At 46.6% G+C, this 26,474-nt stretch overlaps 1 long non-coding RNA gene across 1 annotated transcript in view; it reads left to right on the top strand.

Annotated features, from left to right (window-relative positions):
* Window positions 1-26,474, top strand: part of LOC144113375 (uncharacterized) — a 103,576-nt gene that overhangs the window by 26,577 nt on the left and 50,525 nt on the right. Inside the window, exons 7-10 of the long non-coding RNA XR_013310751.1 lie at window positions 8,503-8,650; window positions 8,948-9,046; window positions 19,916-20,063; window positions 20,361-20,459. This is a non-coding gene — a long non-coding RNA (uncharacterized LOC144113375). The remainder of the gene's footprint in view (window positions 1-8,502; window positions 8,651-8,947; window positions 9,047-19,915; window positions 20,064-20,360; window positions 20,460-26,474) is intronic.

Raw genomic sequence — 26,474 nt, 5'->3', positions numbered from 1 at the left:
CGAACGAACACACTTCATTGCATGCTTCCGTGCACCGAACACGCTCTTTAGCCTTGTTGGACGCATCGTGACGGACTGCGCAATAGTCAGCACTCTGCAGGAAGCTGTTCGGACGACACGGCGAGAGATGGTAAAGACGGCGACCACAACGACAAAAGTACAGAGCCAAGTCGCTCCGGCCACCGCCGGAGGGGGCCGCCGCGTCAGCGCGCAGCAGCCAATAGCGGCCGCGCGATCCCCCGTGTTTTCAAGGAGCGCGCCCTCCGGCCAATCGCAGCCTCGCATTTCAAAGGCAGGAAAAGCGAAAGGCACTTTGAGGGCCCCAATCACATGCGAGCCACGCTCCCACCATGCCGCCGCCTTCGAAAGTGGCAAAAAAAAAGACCAAAAATTCACGAACAAAAGAAGACCAAGATGGCGGCGCTTGGTTCGCTGGCTGAGGAACAGCGTCCGCACGAAGTTGGGGTATTTTCTGCGCTCTCTCGCAGCTCACCGGCCACCACGGCTCGTTAGATAATTGATTTGAAATACTTTCACGGCTAATTAGTCATTCATATTTGCAGAAAAGTTAGTTTATGACACATACTGCCGGAATATGCACTTTTCTAAAGCTTGATTTTTCGTGATTTTTCGCTTTTAAAGGGCCACGTCCCCCCTTAAGCGCCGGAGGATGCCGAACAGTGTTGGTCAGGCAGCAGTGTAGTGAAGACAGTCCCGCTTTGGCATGTGTGCGGTTACTGTGCCATATGCGCTAAACTTGGGCTTTCAACAATTGGCATGCGGCTTTAGCTAATTTGAGCTACTAGTTCTTCTAAGCTAATGCTTTGGTCAGCATCGAGGGCAACAATGAGTCACTCAAGAGTGTTCACAGAAGGGCTTTAGCTTTGTCTTGACATGACAGAAATGTAGCAGACCATGTTTGAGGTTTGATGCTGTGCTCATTGCGCTGGCCCTCTCCCAACTTTACTTGTTTAGATGCTTCTACCATGCCGAGATCGACAACAGGCACTGTGCCCTTGGAGAGAGCAGGAGGATTGGCTTGGCATCTTTTCTTAATTTTGGTGCTTGGCAGACTACGAAAATAAACCGACTTTCTAATCTAAAATTTTAACAGCGCTGAACTGGGGACGTCAGTGCCACATATATTTTTTGCGCATGTCGATTTAATGTTCGCTGCTTGTGTAGTGATGTTGGGCCTGACACATGGTGGTGATGCTAACAATTGCCAAAATGTTCACTCTCATCTGCTGCTAATGGACGAGGTTTACTGCATGAATGCTGCCACTCCTTCAGGTCGATGCACAAGTTGTTTTTCGCTGTCATTGTTTGGAGGCAGAGTTTTTTTCTCTAGTGCAAGAGCACTATTCCAATGAGTAAACCCCAAGCAACATTTCTTTTGTCCTGTGTTTATAAACTTGGCCTCACTGCTATGGAGAGGTTATGTCTCGCACTCACTAGTTTTCCACCACGTGGATTAGTACAGTCAGTCCTGGATGTAAATCTTAGTTGAAGGGGGCTGGAGGTTAGTTAGAATTAATGCGGTCCTATTTAAGTGTAGCAGAGCTAAATTTTGGTCTTTTATGGCCAGATAAACGAGGAAGGCATGCAGAATTAGCCATTAGCTGTAGCTTTCTCATGCCGCATGCGAGCTAGACTGTCCCACTTTTTGTGCAGAACCCAGCCAGAACAGAGGTACCAGGCTGAATTATGGGATGTCTTCTCGGCTGACTGCTTAATTTCCGGAGCAGTCCTCTGCCTTGCCTGAAGTGTAAGGCAGTGGCCGCGGCATGGTGCCAGGTGGCTCCGCGGTGGGACCCACACGCAGTGCCGCCTGCCTATATTCAACTCGGGAAGCCGGGCGACGGCAAGTCTGCCAAGGGTGAGTCTTTCCTTTGTGTGCACGCTAGCCGTGGAATGTGAATGCACAAGACGGGGGTGCAAGCGCAGTGTGTCATGTAAAAGGCAAGTGGTGACTGTAGGTGGTGTGATGTTACTGTGAACTGCTGCTTGAGTGAGCTCCATGAAACATGAGAAAAAATTCTACTCAACTCCTCTGAATATATGAATGTGCACTGAGTTGATGCACAAATGTAGATACACCGTGCATATATCATCGAGGATGCAAGCAAGCGTAACGTAGAACAAGCAACAAATTTTTTGTTTGTCATTAGCCTTGCCTTGCAACTGTTTCTAGCATAGGAGCTGAAAGAAAATGTGCACACAGCAGCAAGGCTGACATGCAGCTGCAATCAGAATGATTTGCAACGCAATGCTGGCGTCGAAATGGCAAAAGTGAACAAAGCTGACTTGAAGTTAATGTATGCTGTGCCTGTGCTGTCTAATCTTGCCTGCCACTGTTGCCGGCTGATATCAACGTCTCGGCCTTTTAGCGAGTGGACCGGGTTACATGTATGGCACATTGCTTGTGCACTAAAACTACTCTTCAAGTACTTCGTATCCGCTGAGTAGTATAAATTTTCGTATGCAAGAAATTACTGGACAAGTACCTCGCAGCAAAGGGGCATAATTTTGTCTCACTATGTTGATGCTTTGCATAGCTGCTGTGATTGAGGGGCCGAATCGCAGCTAGGTCGGCTAACTTTGAATATAACTGATATTAAAAACGTTCCTGGGCTGGGTGACGTCGGCACTCATTGGAAGAATTCCCACTGGTAGAAACTAGTACCGAGCCATCCACTAAGCGTCAATCGTAGCCGACTGGTGCCTTTGGGGCGCTACATAATAAAATTTGGAGAAGCTGTGTTCCGATCAGTCCGAAGCCAAAAGCATATAATTGCTTAGGCAGCTTCTTAGACGGTCATTGGATATAGTCTAGCATGTGCCGTGTATACCCGCGTAATGATCCCACTGTCATAATGAACCCGCCCTCCACTTTCATCGGCCAGAATCTACTTTTTTTTTCAACCTTTAGCTTTTGTTGCGGGGTCCACTTTGCACTCCATCGGCAGTGCGAACCTTGGCAGCGTGCCACTATTGTGCGCCCCCCACCATGTTGCATGCCCTCATTCTGCCCACTTGTATGTTTGCACATGTGCGGTTGGTCAGTAAATTTATTACACGAGCACAGTTTTCCGAAAGTTTAAACGTAGTAGTTGGGAAATCGTGTTTTCTGGAAACGTATTAACCTGGAAAAATATGGCGTAATGCTATGGGACATTTTTAATGTCCGCGATTTTGAGCGTATTAACAGTGATATCGTATGAACTGGGAACATATCAACGATTCAGTGTTTTCATTGACATTGGCGTTGACAACGTTCTAGATGCGGATGGTTTTGAGGAAAGGAAGGGCGCATAACTGGCTCCCTGGACGGAGTCTGCGTTTACGTGACGTTTTACGTCGCTCCGTCCTGTGATGCCATATGAGTGTGCAGTTTGAATCGGAGGGTGGGAAAAACTTCTTTAAAAGAAATGCATCTTTCGCTCCCAGACGAGCGGCAAACAAGCCATCAAATACTGAACTATCAATGATTTTGCTAACCAAAAAAAACATTGATAGACTTTTTTCACTGTCCCTCTAATAGTATGTATTTGCTCTCAGTTGTCAAGAAGTGGTTATTCCATATGCTTATGGCTGCTCTGTATGAATGCTTGCTCTTTTGGAGCTCAGTGGCAGCACGGGATACTGGTGATTGGGTCCAAAAATCTGCCTGCTCTTTGTTCTGCTGCTTTGCCATGCAACTGTTTAATGGCTTCATGCAGTTTTTGCTACATTCGTGAAACAAGATGCTTTTGGAGGGCATTGGAAGAAGGCTGTGTTGGCAGAGGCACAAGGCCTGTAGGGACTTTTTTTTTACTTTAACAGCCCACTCACCCGGCTCATACGAGCTCTTTCAGTTAGGAAGTTGTGAAATGATACAGTAGAACTACGCTGTTTTTCATGGGGCCACGAGGAAAATTATATCAGCCAGGCAATGTAGCCAAACAATGTGTGTGGAAAAGATTGCGAGTGTTGTATACCGCTAAGTGTGAAGCGCTGGAGGATGCAGAGCAGTGTTGGTCAGGCACCAGTGTTGGTCAGGCACCAGTCCCGCTTCAGCCAGTGTGCGGTCACTGTGCCACATGCGCTAAACATGGGCTTTCAAAAATTAACATGCGGATTTTGCTAATTTGAGCTTCTAGTTCTTCTAAGATAATGCTTTGGTCAGCATCGAGGGCAACAATGAGTCACTCAAGAGTGTTCGCGTAAAGGCTTTAGCTTTGTCTTGACATGATTGAAATGTAGCAAACCATGTTTGAGATTTGATGCCATGCTCACTGCCCTGGCCCTCTCCCTACTTTACTTGTTTAGGTGCATCTAGCAGGCTGACATCGACAACAGGCACTGTGCCCTCGGAGAGAGCAGGAGGATTGGGTTGGGTAAGGCATCTTTTCTTAATTTTGGTGCTTGAAAACAAAAATAAACTGACTTTCTCATCTGAAATTTTAACAGCGCTGAACTGGGGACGTCAGTGCCACATATATTTGGTGTAGAACTAAAGAACTCCTTCATGGCATTACAGCTTACCATCCAGCAATGGCAGTATGCATGTTGATTTAATGTTCGCTGCTTCTTTAGTGACGTTAGGCCTGACACATGGTGGTGATGCTAACAATTGCCAAAATGTTCTCTCATCTGCTTGGTTCTAAAATTCACTCGCATCTGCGGCTAATGCGTGAGGTTTACTGCATGAATGCTGCCACTCCTTCAGGTCGATGCACAAGTTGTTTTTCGCTGTCATTGTTTGGAGGCAGACTTTTTTTCTTTAGTGCAAGAGCACTATTCCAATGGGTAAACCCCAAGCAACATTTCTTTTGCCCTGTGTTTATAAACTTTGCCTCACTGCTATGGAGAGGTTATGTCTCGCACTCACTAGGTTTCGGCCACGTGGATTAGTACAGTCAGTCCTGGATGTAAATCATAGTTGAAGGGGGCTGGAGGTTAGTTAGAATTAATGTGGTCCTATTTAAATGTAGCAGAGCTAAATTTTGGTCTTTTATGGCCAGATAAACAATTAAGGCATGCAGAATTAGCCATTAGCTGTAGCTTTCTCATGCCGCTTGCGAGCTAGACTGTCCCGCTTTTTGTGCAGAACCCATCCAGAACAGAGGTGCCAGGCCGAAGTATGTGATGGCTTCGCGGCATGGTGCCCGGTGGCTCCGCGGTTGGACCCACACGCAGTGCCGCCTGCCTATATTCGACTCGGGAATCCGGGCGACGGCAAGTCTGCCAAGGGTGAGTCTTTCCTTTGTGTGCACGCTAGCTGTGGAATGTGAATGCACAAGACGGGGGTGCAAGCGCAGTGTGTCATGTAAAAGGCAAGTGGTGACTGTAGGTGGTGTGATGTTACTGTGAACTACTGCTTGAGTGAGCTCCATGAAACATGAGAAAAAATTCTACTCAACTCCTCTGAATATATGAATGTGCACTGAGCTGATGCACAAATGTAGATACACCGTGCATATATCATCAAGGATGCAAGCAAGCGTAACGTAGAACAAGCAACAAATTTTTTGTTTGTCATTAGCTTTGCCTTGCAACTGTTTCTCTCATAGGAGCTGAAAGAAAATATGCACACAGCAGCAAGGCTGACATGTAGCTGCAATCAGAATTTGATTTGCAACGCAATGCTGGCGTCAAAATGGCAAAAGTGAACAAAGCTGACTTGAAGTTAATGTATGCTGTGCCTGTGCTGTCTAATCTTGCCTGCCACTGTTGCCTGCTTATATCGGCGTCTCGGCCTTTTAGCGAGTGGGCCGGGTTACATGTATGGCACTGTGCTTGTGCACTAAAACTACTGGTAAAGTACTTCGTAGCCACTGAGTAGGATAAATTTTCGTATGCAAGAAATTACTGGACAAGTACCTCGCAGCAAAGGGGCATAATTTTTTCTCACTATGTTGATGCTTTGCATAGCTGCTGTGATTGAGGGGCCGAATCGCAGCTAGGTCGGCTAAATTTGAATATAACTGATATTAAAAACGTTCCTGGGCTGGGTGACGTCGGCACTCATTGGAAGAATTCCCACTGGTAGAAACTAGTCCCAAGCCATCCACTAAGCGTCAGTCGTAGCCGACTGGTGCCTTTGGGGTGCTACATATTAAAATTTGGAGAAGCTGTGTTCCGAAGAGTCCGAAGCCAAAAGGATATAATTGCTTAGGCAGCTTCTTAGACGGTCATCGGATATAGTCTAGCATGTGCCGTGTATACCCGCGTAATGATCCCACTGTCATAATGAACCCGCCCTCCACTTTCATCGGCCAGAATCTACTTTTTTTTTCAACCTTTAGCTTTTGTTGCGGGGTCCACTTTGCACTCCATCGGCAGTGCGAAATTTGGCAGCGTGCCACTATTGTGCGCCCCCCACCATGTCGCATGCCCTCATTCTGCCCACTTGTATGTTTGCACATGTGCAGTTGGTCAGTAAATTTAATACACGAGCACAGTTTTCCGAAAGTTTAAACGTAGTAGTTGGGAAATCGTGTTTTCTGGAAACGTATTAACCTGGAAAAATATGGCGTAATGCTATGGGACATTTTTAATGTCCGCGATTTTGAGCATATTAACAGTGATATCGTATGAACTGGGAACATATCAACGATTCATTGTTTTCATTGACATTGGCGTTGACAACGTTCTAGATGCGGATGGTTTTGAGGAAAGGAAGGGCGCATAACTGGCTCCCTGGATAGCCCTGGCTCCCTGGACGGAGTCTGCGTTTACGTGACATTTCACGTCGCTCCGTCCTGTGATGCCATATGAGTGTGCAGTTTGAATCGGAGGACGGGAAAAACTTCTTTGAAATAAATGCATCTTTCGCTCCCAGATGAGCGGCAAACAAGCCATGAAATGCTGAACTATCAATGATTTTGCTAAGCAAAAAAAAAATTGATAGAGTTCTTTCACTGTCCCTCTAATAGTATGTATTTGCTCTCAGTTGTCAAGAACTGGTTATTCCATATGCTTATGGCTACTGTGTATGAATGCTTCCACTTTTGGAGCTCAGTGGCAGCACGGGATATTGGTGACTGTGTCCATAAATCTGCCTGCTTTTTGTTCTGCTGCTTTGCCATGCAACTGTTTAATGGCTTCTTGCAGTTTTTGCTACATTCGTGAAACAAGATGCTTTTGGAGGGCATTGGATGAAATCTGTGTTGGCAGAGGCACAAGGCCTGTAGGGACTTTTTTTTTTACTTTAACAGCCCACTCACCCGGCTCATAGGAGCTCTTTCAGTTAGGAAGTTGTGAAATGATACAGTAGAACTACGCTGTTTTTCATGGCGCCACAAGGAAAATTATATCAGCCAGGCAATGTAGCCAAACAATGTGTGTGGAAAAGATTGCGAGTGTTGTATGCCGCTAAGTGTGAAGCGCTGGAGGATGCTGAGCAGTGTTGGTCAGACACCAATGTTGGTCAGGCACCAGTCCTGCTTGAGCCAGTGTGCGGTCACTCTGCCACATGCGCTAAACATGGGCTTTCAAAAATTAACATGCGGATTTTGCTAATTTGAGCTTATAGTTCTTCTAAGCTGATGCTTTGGTCAGCATCGAGGGCAACAATGAGTCACTCAAGAGTGTTCGCGTAAGGGCTTTAGCTTTGTCTTGACATGATAGAAATGTAGCAAACCATGTTTGAGATTTGCTGCCATGCTCACTGCCCTGGCCCTCTCCCTACTTTACTTGTTTAGGTGCATCTAGCACGTTGACATCGACAACAGGCACTGTGCCCTCGGAGAGAGCAGGAGGATTGGGTTGGGTAAGGCATCTTTTCTTAATTTTGGTGCTTTGCAAACAACAAAAATAAACCGACTTTCTCATCTAAAATTTTAACAACGCTGAACTGGGGACGTCAGTGCCACATATATTTGGTGTAGAACTAAAGAACTCCTTACCGTCCAGCAGTGGCAGTATGCATGTTGATTTAATGTTCGCTGCTTGTTTAGTGACGGTAGGCCTGACACATGGTGGTGATGCTAACAATTGCCGAAATGTTCACTTTCATCTGCTTGGTTCTAAAATTCACCCGCATCTGCTGCTAATGCGTGAGGTTTACTGTATGAATGCTGCCACTCCTTCAGGTCGATGCACAAGGTGTTTTTCGCTGTCATTGTTTGGAGGCAGACTTTTTTTCTTTAGTGCAAGAGGACTATTCCAATGGGTAAACCCCAAGGAACATTTCTGTTGTCCTTTGCTTATAAACTTTGCCTCACTGCTATGGAGGGGTTATGTCTCGCAATCATTAGGTTTCGGCCAGCTATGGAGAGGTTTTGTCTCGCACTCATTAGGTTTCGGCCACGTGGTTTAGTACAGTCAGTCCTGGATGTAAATCTGAGTTGAACGGGGCTGGAGGTTTGTTAGAATTAATGCGGGCCTCTTTGAGTGTAGCGGAGCATACGTTTTGGTCTTTTATGGCCGGATAAACGAGGAAGGAATGCAGCATTAGCCATTAGCTGTAGCTTTCTCATGCCGCTTGCGAGCTAGACTGTCCCTCTTTTTGTGCAGAACCCAGCCAGAAAAGAGGTGCCAGGCCGAAGTATGGGCTGTCTTCTCGGCAACTGCTCAATTTCCGGAGCAATCCTCCGCCTCGCCTGAAGTGCAAGGCAGTGGCTGAACTCACTCGGGAAGCCGGCCGCCATCATGTCTGCTAAGGGTGAGTCTTTCCTTTGTGTGCGCGCTAGCAGTGGATTGTGAATGCACCAGAGGGGGTGCAAGTGCAGTGTGTCATGTAAAAGGCAAGTGGTGACTGCAGGGGGTGTGATGTTACTGTGAACTACTGTAACGCTGGTGACAAGACGACCTGGTGTCATTTTGATGCAGAGTTGTAACACCTAGAATAGAGCAGTGGAATGCCTGTGGCCATTTCAAAAGTGTCTCGTGACCTCCGTAAGAAAGGCTAGTTCTGAAGGTTGTTTGACTGCTGTGTATTGCGGCGCTGGCACATTTACAGAGAGGCAAGATGGCAGCCAGCCATACTCCTTGCCGAGCACCCCGACGAGAGCAGTCTCTGGACCGCCTGAGAAATGACAATGTTCAACTACGGGGTCAGGTGTGTGGTCCTTTCCTAATAATAATAAAAAAATTTTATTGTATATATCATATGGTATGTAAATTGCGTGGCCTGTTGCTTGAGATGAAATATGTTTTCGGCTCATGGTTGACTCTTGCTCTCGGTGGCCCTGACTAACGTTCCTTTATTAAGAAGGTAGTGACATTCTCCGTTTCCTGCTGGCTTCCTTCTAAAACCTCCATGCCCAACACTGCGTGAGAGCGTTGCTGGAAGGTTCGAAACTATTTGGTGCACTTGCAAAATTGCAAAGCTTTGCCTTTGTTTTGCCATTTATTGGCCGGGCAGGAGTTTCCTGCTTGAACTGTCTGCACCCGTTGGTGGCTCCTGCCCGACCTGCTTTAACTGCACCGTGTGATTGTGGTCTGTTCACCACCAGAAAATCTGCTCTTCATATACAATGTTTTCAGTGCATTAGGTTCGACGTATCTGCAGCGCGAAAGAAAGACTAACACAATGTAAGGAAAACACTCACGACACGAACAGTCGGTGCACTCAAAATTGGTTTTATTTTGCCAATGCATGGGAAATATAAAGGTTCCGCCGTGCACGCGCTCACATAATACAGAAGAAAAGGAGACGTGCCAACGACAGTATAGCTCTTCTTAGCTCGTGCCTCAGTTCCAATACCATCGGGGTTGATGCCGTCTGTGGTGCAGGCCACGGCAATTTGCCAGAATGCTACGCCAGTAACAGCATGGTGTGTTTATATTTTGACGAGAGCGCCAGCGGCAATGGCTCACTTGGGAAACTTGGCAGCGTTACAGTACACTGGTGTGGCCGGCTGCCGACAGGGTATGTGGTGTAAGAAAGCGGGCGAGACTGTCAAGAAGAGTCATGGGGCGTGAGGTAGCGTGTGTCGGGGTACGTGCACTCGAGCACCGGAGGAGAACCTGGTAGTTTAGGCCAGAATATCACAAAACTTCATAGCTTTCATGCCACAGCTAACGCTAAAACATTCGCGGTACACACTTGTAACTGTCCTCAGAGTTTTATTTATGTAGAATGTTGTTCCAGTCATTTGTGTAACCTCTTCTGTGCAATTGGTCATGAAATCGGCTATGGAGCAGCTGTGTTTCGTGCATACGCTGAAGTTACTATCCTTTCTAAACCAAGAAAAAATCTGGTAGGGTTTTAACGTAGTTATGGGGGGAGGCTTCCCTTGAACACCAACTTTTTTGTTTCTTGAGATATCTGAATGAAATTTTCAGGGTAGGCTAACAGCACAACCATTTGAAGAACTACCAAGTTTCGTGTAGCTGTGGGCACTGGTTCTCAAGTTACAGGAGTATATCAAAGTGGTCCACATAAGGTCGCTTATTCCAGGCTTGGAGAATTTTAAAATAGCCTTGGCACTGTGAAATTCATTACGGTCATTCCTGGATAGGTGCCCCAGGGCAAAAGCTGGAAAAGTTTAGCACAGCACAGAATTAGTTTCAATAAATTAGACCTTCATTAGGCATATTTCAATAACTTGAAAAGGCGGGCTTGTCTTGTGCTCAAAAATTTATTCAGGTGCGGAATTAAAAAAAACCCCATGGAAATCCGATAAGCGGTTCCCGAACAGCAGCCAGAATGAGCAGCCGTGCCAGGCAAGAAATACATTCTGAGAAAACGGCCCTCAAAGGTAGCGAGAACACCAGCTTCCTTGTGTCTTGAGATTTAACTGAATGAAACATTCAGGGTAGGCTCTAAACACAGACATTTGAAGAAATACTAAGTTTCATGAAGCTGTGTACACTGGCTCTAAATTTACTGGAGCATATCAAAATGGTTCACATAGGTCCTTTACTCCAGGCCTGGAGAATTGGAAAACAGCGCCGTAACTGTGAAATTCATTATGGTTATTCCTAGTCGGGTACCGCAGGTCAAGACAAGGCCCTTTTGATGAATTTCCTTGCTGAAAAATTTTAACATAGCACTGAATTTAGTGTCGTTGATTAGACCTCATTAGCCAATAATTATTGCTTATGACAAATTCCAGGCACAATAATCTGAATAAACGAGCTCGACTTTCCCTCGGAAATTTATTCAGGTATGGAATAAAAAAACCCCATGGAAATCCGATAAGTGGCTCCCGAGATGCAGCCAGAATCTCGATCTCCTCGCACGTCAGGAAATGCGTTTCCAAGTGAACGGCGGGCGACGCGTTCTCACGCCTCGGGGTAGGTGCGAGACAGGAGCTGGAGGCCGCAGTCGCCCAGGTTGATGCGTTTGGTACACAAGGCATGCCCGAAGCAACGCATTCTTGCACCGATGAAGGTGCTGGTACGTCGCTGGAACCGGCGACGCAATCGCTGTCTAGTTGCGATGTAGCAGAAGTTACGCGGCATGAAGCATCGACAGTCCTTGTTGGCGACACGCTTTGCCGAACGAACACACTTCATTGCATGCTTCCGTGCACCGAACACGCTCTTTAGCCTTGTTGGACGCATCGTGACGGACTGCGCAATAGTCAGCAGTCTGCAGGAAGCTGTTCGGACGACACGGCGAGAGATGGTAAAGACGGCGACCACAACGACAAAAGTACAGAGCCAAGTCGCTCCGGCCACCGCCGGAGGGGGCTCCGCGTCAGCGCGAAGCAGCCAATAGCGGCCGCGCGATCCCCCGTGTTTTCAAGGAGCGCGCCCTCCGGCCAATCGCAGCCTCGCATTTCAAAGGCAGGAAAAGCGAAAGGCGCTTTGAGGGCCCCAATCACATGCGAGCCACGCTCCCACCATGCCGCCGCCTTCGAAAGTGGCAAAAAAAAGACCAAGAATTCACGAACAAAAGAAGACCAAGATGGCGGCGCTTGGTTCGCTGGCTGAGGAACAGCGTCCGCACGAAGTTGGGGTATTTTCTGCGCTCTCTCGCAGCTCACCGGCCACCACGGCTCGTTAGATAATTGATTTGAAATACTTTCACGGCTAATTAGTCATTCATATTTGCAGAAAAGTTAGTTTATGACACATACTGCCGGAATATGCACTTTTCTAAAGCTTGATTTTTCGTGATTTATCGCTTTTAAAGGGCCACGTCCCCCCTTAAGCGCTGGAGGATGCCGAACAGTGTTGGTCAGGCAGCACTGTAGTGAAGACAGTCCCGCTTTGGCCTGTGTGCGGTTACTGTGCCATATGCGCTAAACTTGGGCTTTCAACAATTGGCATGCGGCTTTAGCTAATTTGAGCTACTAGTTCTTCTAAGCTAATGCTTTGGTCAGCATCGAGGGCAACAATGAGTCACTCAAGAGTGTTCACAGAAGGGCTTTAGCTTTGTCTTGACATGACTGAAATGTAGCAGACCATGTTTGAGGTTTGATGCTGTGCTCATTGCGCTGGCCCTCTCCCAACTTTACTTGTTTAGATGCTTCTACCATGCCGTGATCGACAACAGGCACTGTGCCCTTGGAGAGAGCAGGAGGATTGGCTTGGCATCTTTTCTTAATTTTGGTGCTTGGCAGACTACGAAAATAAACCGACTTTCTAATCTAAAATTTTAACAGCGCTGAACTGGGGACGTCAGTGCCACATATATTTTTTACGCATGTCGATTTAATGTTCGCTGCTTGTGTAGTGATGTTAGGCCTGACACATGGTGGTGATGCTAACAATTGCCAAAATGTTCACTCTCATCTGCTGCTAATGGACGAGGTTTACTGCATGAATGCTGCCACTCCTTCAGGTCGATGCACAAGTTGTTTTTCGCTGTCATTGTTTGGAGGCAGAGTTTTTTTCTCTAGTGCAAGAGCACTATTCCAATGAGTAAACCCCAAGCAACATTTCTTTTGTCCTGTGTTTATAAACTTGGCCTCACTGCTATGGAGAGGTTATGTCTCGCACTCACTAGTTTTCCACCACGTGGATTAGTACAGTCAGTCCTGGATGTAAATCTTAGTTGAAGGGGGCTGGAGGTTAGTTAGAATTAATGCGGTCCTAATTAAGTGTAGCAGAGCTAAATTTTGGTCTTTTATGGCCAGATAAACGAGGAAGGCATGCAGAATTAGCCATTAGCTGTAGCTTTCTCATGCCGCATGCGAGCTAGACTGTCCCACTTTTTGTGCAGAACCCAGCCAGAACAGAGGTACCAGGCTGAATTATGGGATGTCTTCTCGGCTGACAGCTTAATTTCCGGAGCAGTCCTCTGCCTTGCCTGAAGTGTAAGGCAGTGGCCGCGGCATGGTGCCAGGTGGCTCCGCGGTGGGACCCACACGCAGTGCCGCCTGCCTATATTCAACTCGGGAAGCCGGGCGACGGCAAGTCTGCCAAGGGTGAGTCTTTCCTTTGTGTGCACGCTAGCCGTGGAATGTGAATGCACAAGACGGGGGTGCAAGCGCAGTGTGTCATGTAAAAGGCAAGTGGTGACTGTAGGTGGTGTGATGTTACTGTGAACTACTGCTTGAGTGAGCTCCATGAAACATGAGAAAAAATTCTACTCAACTCCTCTGAATATATGAATGTGCACTGAGCTGATGCACAAATGTAGATACACCGTGCATATATCATCGAGGATGCAAGCAAGCGTAACGTAGAACAAGCAACAAATTTTTTGTTTGTCATTAGCCTTGCCTTGCAACTGTTTCTAGCATAGGAGCTGAAAGAAAATGTGCACACAGCAGCAAGGCTGACATGCAGCTGCAATCAGAATGATTTGCAACGCAATGCTGGCGTCGAAATGGCAAAAGTGAACAAAGCTGACTTGAAGTTAATGTATGCTGTGCCTGTGCTCTCTAATCTTGCCTGCCACTGTTGCCGGCTGATATCAACGTCTCGGCCTTTTAGCGAGTGGGCCGGGTTACATGTATGGCACATTGCTTGTGCACTAAAACTACTCTTCAAGTACTTCGTATCCGCTGAGTAGTATAAATTTTCGTATGCAAGAAATTACTGGACAAGTACCTCGCAGCAAAGGGGCATAATTTTGTCTCACTATGTTGATGCTTTGCATAGCTGCTGTGATTGAGGGGCCGAATCGCAGCTAGGTCGGCTAAATTTGAATATAACTGATATTAAAAACGTTCCTGGGCTGGGTGACGTCGGCACTCATTGGAAGAATTCCCACTGGTAGAAACTAGTACCGAGCCATCCACTAAGCGTCAATCGTAGCCGACTGGTGCCTTTGGGGCGCTACATATTAAAATTTGGAGAAGCTGTGTTCCGAACAGTCCGAAGCCAAAAGCATATAATTGCTTAGGCAGCTTCTTAGACGGTCATTGGATATAGTCTAGCATGTGCCGTGTATACCCGCGTAATGATCCCACTGTCATAATGAACCCGCCCTCCACTTTCATCGGCCAGAATATACTTTTTTTTTCAACCTTTAGCTTTTGTTGCGGGGTCCACTTTGCACTCCATCGGCAGTGCGAACCTTGGCAGCGTGCCACTATTGTGCGCCCCCCACCATGTTGCATGCCCTCATTCTGCCCACTTGTATGTTTGCACATGTGCGGTTGGTCAGTAAATTTATTACACGAGCACAGTTTTCCGAAAGTTTAAACGTAGTAGTTGGGAAATCGTGTTTTCTGGAAACGTATTAACCTGGAAAAATATGGCGTAATGCTATGGGACATTTTTAATGTCCGCGATTTTGAGCGTATTAACAGTGATATCGTATGAACTGGGAACATATCAACGATTCATTGTTTTCATTGACATTGGCGTTGACAACGTTCTAGATGCGGATGGTTTTGAGGAAAGGAAGGGCGCATAACTGGCTCCCTGGACGGAGTCTGCGTTTACGTGACGTTTCACGTCGCTCCGTCCTGTGATGCCATATGAGTGTGCAGTTTGAATCGGAGGGTGGGAAAAACTTCTTTAAAAGAAATGCATCTTTCGCTCCCAGACGAGCGGCAAACAAGCCATCAAATGCTGAACTATCAATGATTTTGCTAACCAAAAAAAACATTGATAGACTTTTTTCACTGTCCCTCTAATAGTATGTATTTGCTCTCAGTTGTCAAGAAGTGGTTATTCCATATGCTTATGGCTACTCTGTATGAATGCTTGCTCTTTTGGAGCTCAGTGGCAGCACGGGATATTGATGATTGGGTCCAAAAATCTGCCTGCTCTTTGTTCTGGTGCTTTGCCATGCAACTGTTTAATGGCTTCATGCAGTTTTTGCTACATTCATGAAACAAGATGCTTTTGGAGGGCATTGGAAGAAGGCTGTGTTGGCAGAGGCACAAGGCCTGTAGGGACTTTTTTTTTACTTTAACAGCCCACTCACCCGGCTCATACGAGCTCTTTCAGTTAGGAAGTTGTGAAATGATACAGTAGAACTACGCTGTTTTTCATGGGGCCACGAGGAAAATTATGTCAGCCAGGCAATGTAGCCAAACAATGTGTGTGGAAAAGATTGTGAGTGTTGTATACCGCTAAGTGTGAAGCGCTGGAGGATGCAGAGCAGTGTTGGTCAGGCACCAGTCCCGCTTCAGCCAGTGTGCGGTCACTGTGCCACATGCGCTAAACATGGGCTTTCAAAAATTAACATGCGGATTTTGCTAATTTGAGCTTCTAGTTCTTCTAAGCTAATGCTTTGGTCAGCATCGAGGGCAACAATGAGTCACTCAAGAGTGTTCGCGTAAAGGCTTTAGCTTTGTCTTGACATGATTGAAATGTAGCAAACCATGTTTGAGATTTGATGCAATGCTCACTGCCCTGGCCCTCTCCCTACTTTACTTGTTTAGGTGCATCTAGCAGGCTGACATCGACAACAGGCACTGTGCCCTCGGAGAGAGCAGGAGGATTGGGTTGGGTAAGGCATCTTTTCTTAATCTTGGTGCTTGAAAACAAAAATAAACTGACTTTCTCATCTGAAATTTTAACAGCGCTGAACTGGGGACGTCAGTGCCACATATATTTGATGTAGAACTAAAGAACTCCTTCATGGCATTACAGCTTACCATCCAGCAATGGCAGTATGCATGTTGATTTAATGTTCGCTGCTTCTTTAGTGACGTTAGGCCTGACACATGGTGGTGATGCTAACAATTGCCAAAATGTTCTCTCATCTGCTTGGTTCTAAAATTCACTCGCATCTGCGGCTAATGCGTGAGGTTTACTGCATGAATGCTGCCACTCCTTCAGGTCGATGCACAAGTTGTTTTTCGCTGTCATTGTTTGGAGGCAGACTTTTTTTCTTTAGTGCAAGAGCACTATTCCAATGGGTAAACCCCAAGCAACATTTCTTTTGCCCTGTGTTTATAAACTTTGCCTCACTGCTATGGAGAGGTTATGTCTCGCACTCACTAGGTTTCGGCCACGTGGATTAGTACAGTCAGTCCTGGATGTAAATCATAGTTGAAGGGGGCTGGAGGTTAGTTAGAATTAATGTGGTCCTATTTAAATGTAGCAGAGCTAAATTTTGGTCTTTTATGGCCAGATAAACAAGGAAGGCATGCAGAATTAGCCATTAGCTGTAGCTTTCTCATGCCGCTTGCGAGCTAGACTGTCCCGCTTTTTGTGCAGAACCCATCCAGAACGGAGGTGCCAGGCCGAAGTATGTGATGGCTTCGTGGCATGGTGCCAGGTGGCTCCGCGGTGGGACCCACACGCAGTGCCGCCTGCCTATATTCGACTCGGGAAGCCGGGCGACGGCAAGTCTGCCAAGGGTGAGTCTTTCCTTTGTGTGCACGCTAGCTGTGGAATGTGAATGCACAAGACGGGGGTGCAAGCGCAGTGTGTCATGTAAAAGGCAAGTGGTGACTGTAGGTGGTGTGATGTTACTGTGAACTACTGCTTGAGTGAGCTCCATGAAACATGAGAAAAAATTCTACTCAACTCCTCTGAATATATGAATGTGCACTGAGCTGACGCACAAATGTAGACACACCGTGCATATATCATCAAGGATGCAAGGAAGCGTAACGTAGAACAAGCAACAAATTTTTTGTTTGTCATTAGCTTTGCCTTGCAACTGTTTCTCTCATAGGAGCTGAAAGAAAATGTGCACACAGCAGCAAGGCTGACATGCAGCTGCAATCAGAATTTGATTTGCAACGCAATGCTGGCGTCAAAATGGCAAAAGTGAACAAAGCTGACTTGAAGTTAATGTATGCTGTGCCTGTGCTGTCTAATCTTGCCTGCCACTGTTGCCGGCTTATATCGGCGTCTCGGCCTTTTAGCGAGTGGGCCGGGTTACATGTATGGCACTGTGCTTGTGCACTAAAACTACTGGTAAAGTACTTCGTAGCCACTGAGTAGGATAAATTTTCGTATGCAAGAAATTACTGGACAAGTACCTCGCAGCAAAGGGGCATAATTTTTTCTCACTATGTTGATGCTTTGCATAGCTGCTGTGATTGAGGGGCCGAATCGCAGCTAGGTCGGCTAAATTTGAATATAACTGATATTAAAAACGTTCCTGGGCTGGGTGACGTCGGCACTCATTGGAAGAATTCCCACTGGTAGAAACTAGTCCCAAGCCATCCACTAAGCGTCAGTCGTAGCCGACTGGTGCCTTTGGGGCGCTACATATTAAAATTTGGAGAAGCTGTGTTCCGAAGAGTCCGAAGCCAAAAGGATATAATTGCTTAGGCAGCTTCTTAGACGGTCATTGGATATAGTCTAGCATGTGCCGTGTATACCCGCGTAATGATCCCACTGTCATAATGAACCCGCCCTCCACTTTCATCGGCCAGAATCTACTTTTTTTTCAACCTTTAGCTTTTGTTGCGGGGTCCACTTTGCACTCCATCGGCAGTGCGAAATTTGGCAACGTGCCACTATTGTGCGCCCCCCACCATGTCGCATGCCCTCATTCTGCCCACTTGTATGTTTGCACATGTGCAGTTGGTCAGTAAATTTAATACACGAGCACAGTTTTCCGAAAGTTTAAACGTAGTAGTTGGGAAATCGTGTTTTCTGGAAACGTATTAACCTGGAAAAATATGGCGTAATGCTATGTGACATTTTTAATGTCCGCGATTTTGAGCATATTAACAGTGATATCGTATGAACTGGGAACATATCAACGATTCATTGTTTTCATTGACATTGGCGTTGACAACGTTCTAGATGCAGATGGTTTTGAGGAAAGGAAGGGCGCATAACTGGCTCCCTGGATAGCCCTGGCTCCCTGGACGGAGTCTGCGTTTACGTGACATTTCACGTCGCTCCATCCTGTGATGCCATATGAGTGTGCAGTTTGAATCGGAGGACGGGAAAAACTTCTTTGAAATAAATGCATCTTTCGCTCCCAGACGAGCGGCAAACAAGCCATGAAATGCTGAACTATCAATGATTTTGCTAAGCAAAAAAAAAATTGATAGAGTTATTTCACTGTCCCTCTAATAGGATGTATTTGCTCTCAGTTGTCAAGAACTGGTTATTCCATATGCTTATGGCTACTCTGTATGAATGCTTCCACTTTTGGAGCTCAGTGGCAGCACGGGATATTGGTGACTGTGTCCATAAATCTGCCTGCTTTTTGCTCTGATGCTTTGCCATGCAACTGTTTAATGGCTTCTTGCAGTTTTTGCTACATTCGTGAAACAAGATGGTTTTGGAGGGCATTGGATGAAATCTGTGTTGGCAGAGGCACAAGGCCTGTAGGGACTTTTTTTTTTACTTTAACAGCCCACTCACCCGGCTCATAGGAGCTCTTTCAGTTAGGAAGTTGTGAAATGATACAGTAGAACTACGCTGTTTTTCATGGCGCCACAAGGAAAATTATATCAGCCAGGCAATGTAGCCAAACAATGTGTGTGGAAAAGATTGCGAGTGTTGTATGCCGCTAAGTGTGAAGCGCTGGAGGATGCTGAGCAGTGTTGGTCAGACACCAATGTTGGTCAGGCACCAGTCCTGCTTCAGCCAGTGTGCGGTCACTGTGCCACATGCGCTAAACATGGGTTTTCAAAAATTAACATGCGGATTTTGCTAATTTGAGCTTCTAGTTCTTCTAATCTAATGCTTTGGTCAGCATCGAGGGCAACAATGAGTCACTCAAGAGTGTTTGCGTAAGGGCTTTAGTTTTGTCTTGACATGATAGAAATGTAGCAAACCATGTTTGAGATTTGCTGCCATGCTCACTGGCCTGGCCCTCTCCCTACTTTACTTGTTTAGGTGCATCTAGCACGCTGACATCGACAACAGGCACTGTGCCCTCGGAGAGAGCAGGAGGATTGGGTTGGGTAAGGCATCTTTTCTTAATTTTGGTGCTTTGCAAACAACAAAAATAAACCGACTTTCTCATCTAAAATTTTAACAACGCTGAACTGGGGACGTCAGTGCCACATATATTTGGTGTAGAACTAAAGAACTCCTTACCATCCAGCAGTGGCAGTATGCATGTTGATTTAATGTTCGCTGCTTGTTTAGTGACGGTAGGCCTGACACATGGTGGTGATGCTAACAATTGCCAAAATGTTCACTTTCATCTGCTTGGTTCTAAAATTCACTCACATCTGCTGCTAATGCGTGAGGTTTACTGCATGAATGCTGCCACTCCTTCAGGTCGATGCACAAGTTGTTTTTCGCTGTCATTGTTTGGAGGCAGACTTTTTTTCTTTAGTGCAAGAGGACTATTCCAATGGGTAAACCCCAAGGAACATTTCTGTTGTCCTTTGCTTATAAACTTTGCCTCACTGCTATGGAGGGGTTATGTCTTGCACTCATTAGGTTTCGGCCAGCTATGGAGAGGTTTTGTCTCGCACTCATTAGGTTTCGGCCACGTGGTTTAGTACAGTCAGTCCTGGATGTAAATCTGAGTTGAACGGGGCTTGAGGTTTGTTAGAATTAATGCGGGCCTAATTGAGTGTAGCGGAGCATACATTTTGGTCTTTTATGGCCGGATAAACGAGGAAGGAATGCAGCATTAGCCATTAGCTGTAGCTTTCTCATGCCGCTTGCGAGCTAGACTGTCCCTCTTTTTGTGCAGAACCCAGCCAGAAAAGAGGTGCCAGGCCGAAGTATGGGCTGTCTTCTCGGCAACTGCTCAATTTCCGGAGCAATCCTCCGCCTCGCCTGAAGTGCAAGGCAGTGGCTGAACTCACTCGGGAAGCCGGCCGCCATCATGTCTGCTAAGCGTGAGTCTTTCCTTTGTGTGCGCGCTAGCAGTGGATTGTGAATGCACCAGAGGGGGTGCAAGTGCAGTGTGTCATGTAAAAGGCAAGTGGTGACTGCAGGGGGTGTGATGTTACTGTGAACTACTGTAACGCTGGTGACAAGACGACCTGGTGTCATTTTGATGCAGAGTTGTAACACCTAGAATAGAGCAGTGGAATGCCTGTGGCCATTTCAAAAGTGTCTCGTGACCTCCGTAAGAAAGGCTAGTTCTGAAGGTTGTTTGACTGCTGTGTATTGCGGCGCTGGCACATTTACAGAGAGGCAAGATGGCAGCCAGCCATACTCCTTGCCGAGCACCCCGACGAGAGCAGTCTCTGGACCGCCTGAGAAATGACAATGTTCAACTACGGGGTCAGGTGTGTGGTCCTTTCCTAATAATAATAAAAAAATGTTATTGTATATATCATATGTTATGTAAATTGCGTGGCCTGTTGCTTGAGATGAAATATGTTTTCGGCTCATGGTTGACTCTTGCTCTCGGTGGCCCTGACTAACGTTCCTTTATTAAGAAGGTAGTGACATTCTCCGTTTCCTGCTGGCTTCCTTCTAAAACCTCCATGCCCAACACTGCGTGAGAGCGTTGCTGGAAGGTTCGAAACTATTTGGTGCACTTGCAAAATTGCAAAGCTTTGCCTTTGTTTTGCCATTTATTGGCCGGGCAGGAGTTTCCTGCTTGAACTGTCTGCACCCGTTGGTGGCTCCTGCCCGACCTGCTTTAACTGCACCGTGTGATTGTGGTCTGTTCACCACCAGAAAATCTGCTCTTCATATACAATGTTTTCAGTGCATTAGGTTCGACGTATCTGCAGCGCGAAAGAAAGACTAACACAATGTAAGGAAAACACTCACGACACGAACAGTCGGTGCACTCAAAATTGGTTTTATTTTGCCAATGCATGGGAAATATAAAGGTTCCGCCGTGCACGCGCTCACATAATACAGAAGAAAAGGAGACGTGCCAACGACAGTATAGCTCTTCTTAGCTCGTGCCTCAGTTCCAATACCATCGGGGTTGATGCCGTCTGTGGTGCAGGCCACGGCAATTTGCCAGAATGCTACGCCAGTAACAGCATGGTGTGTTTATATTTTGACGAGAGCGCCAGCGGCAATGGCTCACTTGGGAAACTTGGCAGCGTTACAGTACACTGGTGTGGCCGGCTGCCGACAGGGTATGTGGTGTAAGAAAGCGGGCGAGACTGTCAAGAAGAGTCATGGGGCGTGAGGTAGCGTGTGTCGGGGTACGTGCACTCGAGCACCGGAGGAGAACCTGGTAGTTTAGGCCAGAATATCACAAAAATTCATAGCTTTCATGCCACAGCTAACGCTAAAACATTCGCGGTACACACTTGTAACTGTCCTCAGAGTTTTATTTATGTAGAATGTTGTTCCAGTCATTTGTGTAACCTCTTCTGTGCAATTGGTCATGAAATCGGCTATGGAGCAGCTGTGTTTCGTGCATACGCTGAAGTTACTATCCTTTCTAAACCAAGAAAAAATCTGGTAGGGTTTTAACGTAGTTATGGGGGGAGGCTTCCCTTGAACACCAACTTTTTTGTTTCTTGAGATATCTGAATGAAATTTTCAGGGTAGGCTAACAGCACAACCATTTGAAGAACTACCAAGTTTCGTGTAGCTGTGGGCACTGGTTCTCAAGTTACAGGAGTATATCAAAGTGGTCCACATAAGGTCGCTTATTCCAGGCTTGGAGAATTTTAAAATAGCCTTGGCACTGTGAAATTCATTACGGTCATTCCTGGATAGGTGCCCCAGGGCAAAAGCTGGAAAAGTTTAGCACAGCACAGAATTAGTTTCAATAAATTAGACCTTCATTAGGCATATTTCAATAACTTGAAAACGCGGGCTTGTCTTGTGCTCAAAAATTTATTCAGGTGCGGAATTAAAAAAAACCCCATGGAAATCCGATAAGCGGTTCCCGAACAGCAGCCAGAATGAGCAGCCGTGCCAGGCAAGAAATACATTCTGAGAAAACGGCCCTCAAAGGTTGCGAGAACACCAGCTTCCTTGTGTCTTGAGATATATCTGAATGAAACATTCAGGGTAGGCTCTAAACACAGACATTTGAAGAAATACTAAGTTTCATGAAGCTGTGTACACTGGCTCTAAATTTACTGGAGCATATCAAAATGGTTCACATAGGTCCTTTACTCCAGGCCTGGAGAATTGGAAAACAGTGCCGTAACTGTGAAATTCATTATGGTTATTCCTAGTCGGGTACCGCAGGTCAAGACAAGGCCCTTTTGATGAATTTCCTTGCTGAAAAATTTTAACATAGCACTGAATTTAGTGTCGTTGATTAGACCTCATTAGCCAATATTAATTGCTTATGACAAATTCCAGGCTTAATAATCTGAATAAACGAGCTCGACTTTCCCTCGGAAATTTATTCAGGTATGGAATAAAAAAACCCCATGGACATCTGATAAGTGGCTCCCGAGATGCAGCCAGAATCTCGATCTCCTCGCACGTCAGGAAATGCGTTTCCAAGTGAACGGCGGGCGACGCGTTCTCACGCCTCGGGGTAGGTGCGAGACAGGAGCTGGAGGCCGCAGTCGCCCAGGTTGATGCGTTTGGTACACAAGGCATGCCCGAAGCAACGCATTCTTGCACCGATGAAGGTGCTGGTACGTCGCTGGAACCGGCGACGCAATCGCTGTCTAGTTGCGATGTAGCAGAAGTTACGCGGCATGAAGCATCGACAGTCCTTGTTGGCGACACGCTTTGCCGAACGAACACACTTCATTGAATGCTTCCGTGCACCGAACACGCTCTTTAGCCTTGTTGGACGCATCGTGACGGACTGCGCAATAGTCAGCAGTCTGCAGGAAGCTGTTCGGACGACACGGCGAGAGATGGTAAAGACGGCGACCACAACGACAAAAGTACAGAGCCAAGTCGCTCCGGCCACCGCCGGAGGGGGCTCCGCGTCAGCGCGAAGCAGCCAATAGCGGCCGCGCGATCCCCCGTGTTTTCAAGGAGCGCGCCCTCCGGCCAATCGCAGCCTCGCATTTCAAAGGCAGGAAAAGCGAAAGGCGCTTTGAGGGCCCCAATCACATGCGAGCCACGCTCCCACCATGCCGCCGCCTTCGAAAGTGGCAAAAAAAAAGACCAAGAATTCACGAACAAAAGAAGACCAAGATGGCGGCGCTTGGTTCGCTGGCTGAGGAACACTGTCCGCACGAAGTTGGGGTATTTTCTGCGCTCTCTCGCAGCTCACCGGCCACCACGGCTCGTTAGATAATTGATTTGAAATACTTTCACGGCTAATTAGTCATTCATATTTGCAGAAAAGTTAGTTTATGACACATACTGCCGGAATATGCACTTTTCTAAAGCTTGATTTTTCGTGATTTTTCGCTTTTAAAGGGCCACGTCCCCCCTTAAGCGCTGGAGGATGCCGAACAGTGTTGGTCAGGCAGCAGTGTAGTGAAGACAGTCCCGCTTTGGCCTGTGTGCGGTTACTGTGCCATATGCGCTAAACTTGGGCTTTCAACAATTGGCATGCGGCTTTAGCTAATTTGAGCTACTAGTTCTTCTAAGCTAATGCTTTGGTCAGCATCGAGGGCAACAATGAGTCACTCAAGAGTGTTCACAGAAGGGCTTTAGCTTTGTCTTGACATGACTGAAATGTAGCAGACCATGTTTGAGGTTTGATGCTGTGCTCATTGCGCTGGCCCTCTCCCAACTTTACTTGTTTAGATGCTTCTACCATGCCGAGATCGACAACAGGCACTGTGCCCTTGGAGAGAGCAGGAGGATTGGCTTGGCATCTTTTCTTAATTTTGGTGCTTGGCAGACTACGAAAATAAACCGACTTTCTATTCTAAAATTTTAACAGCGCTGAACTGGGGACGTCAGTGCTACATATATTTTTTACGCATGTCGATTTAATGTTCGCTGCTTGTGTAGTGATGTTAGGCCTGACACATGGTGGTGATGCTAACAATTGCCAAAATGTTCACTCTCATCTGCTGCTAATGGACGAGGTTTACTGCATGAATGCTGCCACTCCTTCAGGTCGATGCACAAGTTGTTTTTCGCTGTCATTGTTTGGAGGCAGAGTTTTTTTCTCTAGTGCAAGAGCACTATTCCAATGAGTAAACCCCAAGCAACATTTCTTTTGTCCTGTGTTTATAAACTTGGCCTCACTGCTATGGAGAGAGGTTATGTCTCGCACTCGTTAGGTTTCGGCCACGCGGATTAGTACAGTCAGTCCTGGATGCAAATCTGAGTTGAAGGGGGCTGGAGGTTTGTTAGAATTAATGCGGGCCTATTTAAGTGTGGCGGAGCATAAATTTTGGTCTTTTATGGCCGGATAAACGAGGAAGGCATGCAGCATTAGCCGTTAGCTGTAGCTTTCTCATGCTGCATGCGAGCTAGACTGTCCCACTTTTTGTGCAGTACCCAGCCAGAACAGAGGTACCAGGCAGAATTATGGGATGTCTTCTCGGCTGACTGCTTAATTTCCGGAGCAGTCCTCTGCCTTGCCTGAAGTGTAAGGCAGTGGCCGCGGCATGGTGCCAGGTGGCTCCGCGGTGGGACCCACACGCAGTGCCGCCTGCCTATATTCAACTCGGGAAGCCGGGCGACGGCAAGTCTGCCAAGGGTGAGTCTTTCCTTTGTGTGCACGCTAGCCGTGGAATGTGAATGCACAAGACGGGGGTGCAAGCGCAGTGTGTCATGTAAAAGGCAAGTGGTGACTGTAGGTGGTGTGATGTTACTGTGAACTACTGCTTGAGTGAGCTCCATGAAACATGAGAAAAAATTCTACTCAACTCTTCTGAATATATGAATGTGCACTGAGCTGATGCACAAATGTAGATACACCGTGCATATATCATCGAGGATGCAAGCAAGCGTAACGTAGAACAAGCAACAAATTTTTTGTTTGTCATTAGCCTTGCCTTGCAACTGTTTCTAGCATAGGAGCTGAAAGAAAATGTGCACACAGCAGCAAGGCTGACATGCAGCTGCAATCAGAATGATTTGCAACGCAATGCTGGCGTCAAAATGGCAAAAGTGAACAAAGCTGACTTGAAGTTAATGTATGCTGTGCCTATGCTGTCTAATCTTGCCTGCCACTGTTGCCGGCTGATATCAATGTCTCGGCCTTTTAGCGAGTGGGCCGGGTTACATGTATGGCACATTGCTTGTGTACTAAAACTACTCTTCAAGTACTTCGTATCCGCTGAGTAGTATAAATTTTCGTATGCAAGAAATTACTGGACAAGTACCTCGCAGCAAAGGGGCATAATTTTGTCTCACTATGTTGATGCTTTGCATAGGTGCTGTGATTGAGGGGCCGAATCGCAGCTAGGTCGGCTAAATTTGAATATAACTGATATTAAAAACGTTCCTGGGCTGGGTGACGTCGGCACTCATTGGAAGAATTCCCACTGGTAGAAACTAGTCCCGAGCCATCCACTAAGCGTCAATCGTAGCCGACTGGTGCCTTTGGGGCGCTACATATTAAAATTTGGAGAAGCTGTGTTCCGAAGAGTCCGAAGCCAAAAGCATATAATTGCTTAGGCAGCTTCTTAGACGGTCATTGGATATAGTCTAGCATGTGCCGTGTATACCCGCGTAATGATCCCACTGTCATAATGAACCCGCCCTCCACTTTCATCGGCCAGAATCTACTTTTTTTTTCAACCTTTAGCTTTTGTTGCGGGGTCCACTTTGCATTCCATCGGCAGTGCGAACCTTGGCAGCGTGCCACTATTGTGCGCCCCCCACCATGTTGCATGCCCTCATTCTGCCCACTTGTATGTTTGCACATGTGCGGTTGGTCAGTAAATTTATTACACGAGCACAGTTTTCCGAAAGTTTAAACGTAGTAGTTGGGAAATCGTGTTTTCTGGAAACGTATTAACCTGGAAAAATATGGCGTAATGCTATGGGACATTTTTAGTGTCCGCGATTTTGAGCATATTAACAGTGATATCGTATGAACTGGGAACATATCAACGATTCATTGTTTTCATTGACATTGGCGTTGACAACGTTCTAGATGCGGATGGTTTTGAGGAAAAGAAGGGCGCATAACTGGCTCCCTGGATAGCCCTGGCTCCCTGGACGGAGTCTGCGTTTACGTGACGTTTCACGTCGCTCGGTCCTGTGATGCCATATGAGTGTGCAGTTTGAATCGGAGGGCGGGAAAAGCTTCTTTGAAATAAATGCATCTTTCGCTCCCAGACGAGCGGCAAACAAGCCATCAAATGCTGAACTATCAATGATTTTGCTAACCAAAAAAAAACATTGATAGACTTTTTTCACTGTCCCTCTAATAGTATGTATTTGCTCTCAGTTGTCAAGAAGTGGTTATTCCATATGCTTATGGCTACTCTGTATGA

The sequence above is a fragment of the Amblyomma americanum genome, chromosome 1 (genome assembly GCF_052857255.1).
Source record: "Amblyomma americanum isolate KBUSLIRL-KWMA chromosome 1, ASM5285725v1, whole genome shotgun sequence".
Taxonomy (NCBI): Eukaryota; Metazoa; Arthropoda; class Arachnida; order Ixodida; family Ixodidae; genus Amblyomma; species Amblyomma americanum.
This window is presented reverse-complemented; position numbering and strand designations above follow the sequence as displayed.